The sequence below is a fragment of the Siniperca chuatsi genome, linkage group LG21 (assembly GCF_020085105.1).
Source record: "Siniperca chuatsi isolate FFG_IHB_CAS linkage group LG21, ASM2008510v1, whole genome shotgun sequence".
In the NCBI taxonomy this organism is placed as follows: domain Eukaryota; kingdom Metazoa; phylum Chordata; class Actinopteri; order Centrarchiformes; family Sinipercidae; genus Siniperca; species Siniperca chuatsi.
Window position 1 is genome coordinate 16,100,657 of NC_058062.1, and position 7,018 is coordinate 16,107,674.

The 7,018-nt window shown below is 38.8% G+C and overlaps 1 long non-coding RNA gene across 1 annotated transcript; it reads left to right on the top strand.

Moving 5' to 3' along the window:
* Positions 1–3,006: 3,006 nt before the first annotated feature.
* LOC122868510 lies at positions 3,007–5,463 on the top strand. Its single transcript, XR_006376125.1, has 3 exons — positions 3,007–3,099; positions 3,917–4,016; positions 4,100–5,463. It is a non-coding gene; the product is annotated as an uncharacterized LOC122868510 (long non-coding RNA).
* Positions 5,464–7,018: the final 1,555 nt, after the last annotated feature.

Genomic DNA, 7,018 nt, shown 5'->3' on the forward strand with positions numbered 1-7,018 from the left:
GAACATTTTACAAAATAAATGCAATGTTACCCTGAAACTGTTGATGCTTTTATGATTTAGATAATGTCACATTATCAACAACAGCATTAACAGTTTAAGAGAATCAGTAATCTTTAGTCAATCTCATGAGGATGTTAGAAACCAGAAGTACAAGTTAATGTGTCTCATTACGATTCAGTGCAGTTACACCTTCTCTTCCTGTGAGTTGAAGAAAAACGCTGTCATTTTGATGGATTACTTTGTACGTTGCTGCTACTTTGTACCTGCACACATACCCAGCAGCCTGCAGACCACATTTCCTCATGAAATAATCAAGCATGAAGCTTTTTACAACTGAAAATTATTGATAAATGAATGTACTGTGAATCAGGTAGACCATATTATTTCATTTTTATAATACGCTAAAAAAAGTCACATATTTTTAAAAAAGGGGCTGTTTGAAAATGTCCTATTTTGTATTCAACATTCAACATGCTACATTAAAAATGTAAATAAATAATAAATGTCACAATTGAATTAAACTATAGCTGAGTAGCAGGATCCACTCCCTCCCCATGATATCCTGATGCAAATCTTCAGTCTGTGCAGTGTACTTCTGTCCTGCTGACTGCTCTTGTACTTTGTGTGGAGTATCAGAGGTCACATCTCCAGCCTCAGGATGATGAACACACTCACTCTTCTGCTGGTTGCTCTCTCTCTGCCCTGTGAGTTCTCCTGCTTCTTGCTGTTTTATCTTTTATCACACAACATGGACTGATGGTCAGTCAGTGATACCAGAAAATTTCCCAGTCTCACTGACTGTCTCGCTTTCTTCTGTGGGTCCTCTCTCCTTTCATCTCATCAGGTTGTACAGGTCAGAGTATGGAGTCCATTCCTTCCAGTTCAGAAATGAAAAAGCCCGGAGAGACTCTCAGTCTCTCCTGCAGGGGATCTGGCTTCACATTTAGCTGCTGTGTTATGAGCTGGATAAGACAACCTGCAGGAAAGGCCCTGGAATGGATAGGGAGCGGCTTCTCAGATGCCAGCAGAAACACTTATGCCAGCAGTGTGCAAGGACGAATAGAAGTCACCAGAGATGATAGCAACAGCATGGTGCATCTGAGGCTGTCCAACTTAAAGCCAGAGGACTCTGCTGTGTATTACTGTGCCAGAGTAACACACAGGTTAAAGGAAGCAGAGAGGCTTTACAAAAACTCCACAGAACATTTGTGTCCAAAGATCTACAGGTGGCAGTAGAAGATCTGAAGTCAGACGTGTTGCTAAAAACACACACATGCACACTATGAAAGCAACAGCTGTGTGTGACTCACTCATTGTTACATTTGTTATGTGCTTTTTTTATTTTTCTATAAAAATAATGGTTAATAATGTTCCCATTCTTGATTTTTAAGAGGAAGTGTTGCAAATATTTTTGGACTTTTCTGCCATGGACATGGTGTAAATAAATACTTGTACAATTTACCCCAAATAAGCAGATTTTCTTCATTTGACTTTTTCACTATTTGTGGCCTAATAAACAAAGGTGTGACTGACTGAGTCTGATGTTCTCATTTGACGGTATAAATATATATACAAGTTAATTCAATATATTTCTCATATATTGAATTAACTTGTAATCTACATGATTATATAGAATTAAAAGTAACAAGGACAGAGGGATATTTTATTAGAGCGCTTTTCAAGATGCTCATATACACTTCACATGCCAAATTAAAGAACCTAAATCAACTAAAACAAAATATAGGTGCAAAATAGCTCAGTATGTAACATAAAATATTTAAAATTGTTTGAAAATGATTTAGACATAATCAATCAGATGACATTAATTATGCTTACATTATTGTAGTGGTAATGTTGATAATCAAGTTACTCAATTTCATACATATGAGAACATTTTTAAATGTATAAATTTAGATGGACACTTGGTCAGTAAACATTCATTCTAGTTTCACCAAACAAGAAGTTAGATTCAAGTCCAATCAAAAGCTTGTTGCCTCTTTTTCTCTGGAATTTTATATAATATCTTCTACTTGTCTAACCTGTGATTTAGAGTCCAAATGGTATCACAAATATAGTGCTGGCCAAAAGAATAGATTGTTTATGTTTTTCTGTTCTCACGTCGATAATGAATATAAGCAAAAACTCTTTCCATATCCAGACTAACGGCAGCACCCACAGCTGTCTCTGTTCTTCGTCCAGTCACTCATATACATGATGACCACCTGCCAGCACCCTTTACAGGTTTTTACAACTGCTAACTCACCTTTCTCTATATGAGTCCACTTTTTCAAAACCCGTCACACAGTCAGCACAGCAGAAGTCAATGTGGACTAAACTGTGGATCACTTTTCATTGCTTTTACACAAAATGGATTGGAGGTGAGGCAGAATACAGAACGTTTTGTAATTATACGGGACGATGTGGTGTTTCACCATCTCTTCCAGTCACAGAGTGGTTTACAGCCCATCCCAGGATGGCGTCACGTTTCCTTCCACCTTACTCTCCTCTCCATTCCTCAACACCATAGATGAAATCTTTTCCTCATGGAGGTGGAAAGTTTATCACCACCAGTCACATGATTAGATGTCCCTCTTGGACACAAGGGGTGCTGGAAGTCTGGACATATCTGCAGAAGATTGTCATTATTATTATTAAAAACATTATGATACAATATGTATCACCATCATCATCATCTTTTGTCAATTTTCTGCTCTCAATGATAAGCGATAGCGAAAGCAGAATATTAGTGAACATTTACCTGTTTGTTTTTGAGACATTTTGTCTCAAAAAACAGAGTCTTGATATCAAACAAATAGCAAAGTGCTCTGTAAAGGAGTGGCTCCTGTACAGTGAACATTCATTCTCCAGTTTCAGCAAACATTAACTGAAATACAAGTGCACGCCAGGTCTCTCCTCCCTGTGAGGAGGAGTCAATGCAAAACTCAGATGTCTTCCACCTCTACTTATCTGACTGCAGAGACCAGTGGAACTTTGTTCTTTGGTTCTCACTACTTTCGATATTTTATGACAGAAAGGAGAATTGATTTGATGCTGGGAGCATATGATCACTCCCTGTGCTCTCATCTGCTGCTGCTTACAGTGAGTAATAATAATGATAATAATGTTAGTGCAGCAAGCTCGGTGAAAAGACTGCAATGTCACCTAAAAATCTAAATACCTGTACCTCTGTAACTTCAAGAACATTCTCAAAATTGTTCTCTACCTGCTTGTGACTGCTGTCACTGAGCCTGCACATTGGATACTGTCTGATTTCTGTTGTAATCATGCGTAATTTCATTTAACTGTTAACAGGGTGTTGCTGTAAAAGAGCATGTATGCTTAGAAAACCTACTCTGTATGAATAAAGGTTAAACAAATAAAATAATAAGACCGAGAGGCTTGACATCGAAATATACTGAGACTTTCACTGCTTTAATTATTTTCAGTACAGTTTGTTTGTTAGTTGTCAGGCTGTTACAGGATTAAGATTTCAAGCATTCATACAAAAAGAATGTTCGTTAGGTAATTTAGTTCATTTAATCAGAAATTAATTGTGCCCCTCTGGCAACTGTCATAAAAACACAACAAAATATTGAACTACATAGAGAAACAGCAAAATAATCTGTATAGGAGAGACTCCTGTAGAGTGAACTCTCATTCTCCAGTTTCAGCAAACATAAGAGACTAAATCTATGTGGTAAAATACATTAAAAATAGTACAAGTTTGTGTATTTTATATATAGGAAGGAATGAAGAGTTTCTGTTTGAGAGAATGAGAAAACTGTTCTTAACATGAAGTCTGTTTGGTTTTAGAGGACCAGACTGAATAGAGTTAAAACAGGGGAAAACAGATCAGATATGGTCAAATATGACAGGACAACACAAAACACAAACACACACACATTTTCTCTCATAGGAGGAGAGGATGCAGAGAGGACAACAGAGAACAGTGGACACACAGTTTAACATGATGGACTATAGGACAGGACTGCTGCTTTTAACTCTCTGCTGGGCAGGTGAAGATCTTCACTGATCTTAATTTTACATAGCTTTTATTTGTGTCACTTATTTCACTTTATGTTTTTTATCCTCTTGACAGGTGCTGATGGTCAGACTCTGACAGAATCTGAACCAGTGGTTAAAAGGCCTGGAGAATCTCACAGATTGACCTGTACAGCCTCTGGATTCACGTTCAGCAGCTACGATATGACCTGGATCAGGTGTTACAGGTACCGTCTGGCACCACGTAAAAAGCTTATATGCTCTCTCTGGAAACAGGAGAAATAAATGAGACAGGGCAAACTCTGCGTCCGGTTTTCATCTCGCTCAGCAGAAAGAGGAAAACCGCAAAGCGGACAAAACTGACGTAAAGCCCCGTGGAGCACAATAAGCGCCACACTACCCCCTGCTGGCGAACTCCACAATTACTCCTGACCTCTCTTTAACATATTTTAGTGCATGGATGGTGGAACCAGGTTAATTACCCCTGAACAAATATTCAAAAACATTCATTATAACATTACAGAAACTACCACAAATGTGATAACACTTTAGTGGGAATCACACGCTCTCTGACAGAGAAGAATGGCTCCCGACATTTCCAAAAATCTTTATCTCAAAACAGTTTAACTATTTTTAAATTTTTAACCTTGATTCTCAAATCTCTATTCAACAAACAAGCATAGTAGCAAGGTGGAATGTATGTGGCTGGTGCTTGGTAAGGGTATGGCATGTATGGTGTCTGGGAGTAAAGGCTCCTGGAAAAGGACTGGAGTGGGTTGCTTATATCAGCCATAGCAATGCTAGCATCCACTACTCTCAGTCAGTCCAAGGCTGGTTTACCATCTCCAGAGACGACAGCAGACAGCAGCTGTATCTGCAGATGAACAGTCTGAAGACTGAAGATTCTGCTGTTTATTATTGTGCTCGAGACTCACAGTGACTGGAGTTGGTTGAGCAGCTGTACAAAATCCTACAGCACTCATCTTTACTGGGCTGATTGGCCCAATATTGAAGCATATTTTTTTTCTTTTGTTTTTAATGAACACATACTTTTTCATGCACTACAAAACAATTGTTTTGCAGAGATGTGTGAGATGTGTTTCTCTTCAAGGGGGAGTCAGTGCAAAACTCTGATCAAGATCAGTTCACTGTTAAAGAGAGAAACAGACACATTTAGTGAAAAAGTAAATGAATGTGTCATAGTTAGCCACTATGCCCCCTGATCCTCTTCTACTCTTTTGTATCTGCCCTAGCTTGTGTTTCTTGGCTGTCTCCTGTCTGTTGTTGTCTATGTAAGTGTGTGTCTGTGTTCTGGCTGGCTCCCCGATCTCCTGGCTGCGGTTGATTACCGGCACACCTGTTCTCCATCATCATCTATCACAACAGTTTATCTACTGGGCTCATCCCCACACCAGCGCCAGATCATCTTCATACCCATGCATGCACAACGTGAAACGGCCTCCGCACGTAAGCAAACTGTTTAAGTGCTTAAATACTCACCTATATGGTAACCTCGTCTGTCTCTGTCACAGATCTACGCCTTGCCGGTAATCTCCGTTCACTACATATCTCCCTGACAATAACAACAATAAAACTGTTCGAGCCCTTATCTGCTCTGTCCGTGTGTCCTGCTTTTGGGTCCCCAGTTCAGAACAATGTAGCAATAAGCAGCAATTCCGAGGTTCAAGCCAACACAGACGTTAGAAGTTTAAAGCTTTTGATCTGGACCCGGTCAAATGTGGCCTAGAAATGAAAAAAGCAGTGAAATCTCCCTTTTTTGGATTTTCACAAATAGAATGAAGAAAACAATGCATGATTTATAGTCTGATTTGTGTTATGTCACTCCCAGTTTTGTGCATTTGTAGCGCCCCCTAGTGGTCGACTTGATGAAACTTTCAGGGTATGTTTCAGGTACTTATGTGAATACATCCTGTAGTTTTGTGATGATTGGCCTAAATGTTGTTGACTTTGGTCTATTTATCTCAGCCACGCCCCTTTAGAAGTTCATTGGTCAATATCTTGAAAAGTAAATAGGATATCAACAAGTTTTATACAACTTTTGATAAGCTTCGTCCAATGATGAGCCACCGAAAATTTGGTAGCAATCGGACATACGGTTTAGGAGGAAATGTCAAAAATGTGTTTTGCAAAAAAATTCAAAATGGCGGAAAACCCAGTTAAGCAGACTTTAGTGGTCCACAGGCTTTTTTGTAGAGCACCTTGAGCTGGACTTGTGAGAGACATTTCAAGTTCTTTGGACTTACGGTGTGAGGGGGCTGGCATTTTGGGGCCATAATTACAGCGCCACCATGTGGCCGATTGGGCTCATGTTTCTGTGGAAGCACATGCCCATCATTTCCAGTTACTGGGCCAAGTTTCGTGTTTCTAGCTCTTTCCAGCTCACGGGAATTTGAGCCGAAGCGGCAGACAAGAAATAATAATAATAATAATCACCTCCGTGAATGGGGACCCGCTCCCTGTGTAGAGAAAAACGGCTTCAACACAGCGTTTCTTATTTTCAGGTGATGTTACACTAATGAAAAAATACATAGGAATATTGTATTCATATTCTTATTCATATTAATAATTCCTTCTTTACGTCACTTTTTGTAAGTTCCTTATTGTTGAAATAACATGTTAAGAATTTGTTGTTTGTTGGAGGATGCTTTGCTAAACTTAAACACAAAATTCATCCTGAATCAAACTGATTTGGCTGGTGTCACAACTCCTACATTATCATTTTTCAAGTCCAACAACCAAAACCTGGTTGTCTTCCACCTTTACTAATCTGACTGCAGAGAGGCTGACAAACCTTTTAGTTTGTTTTTGTTAATGTTAAAAACATTAGTTTGTTTAGTTAGATAAAACCTTTGAGTTTTTGTATTACGCAAGGTAACAGAGTTTATATGTTTGTGTGTCTGACTTTATTTGTACTGACTGAAAAACATGGGTATTCATGGCATCCATGTACTGAGGGGTTACATGGATTTCTTTGTTTTCAAAGCTTAAATAATAT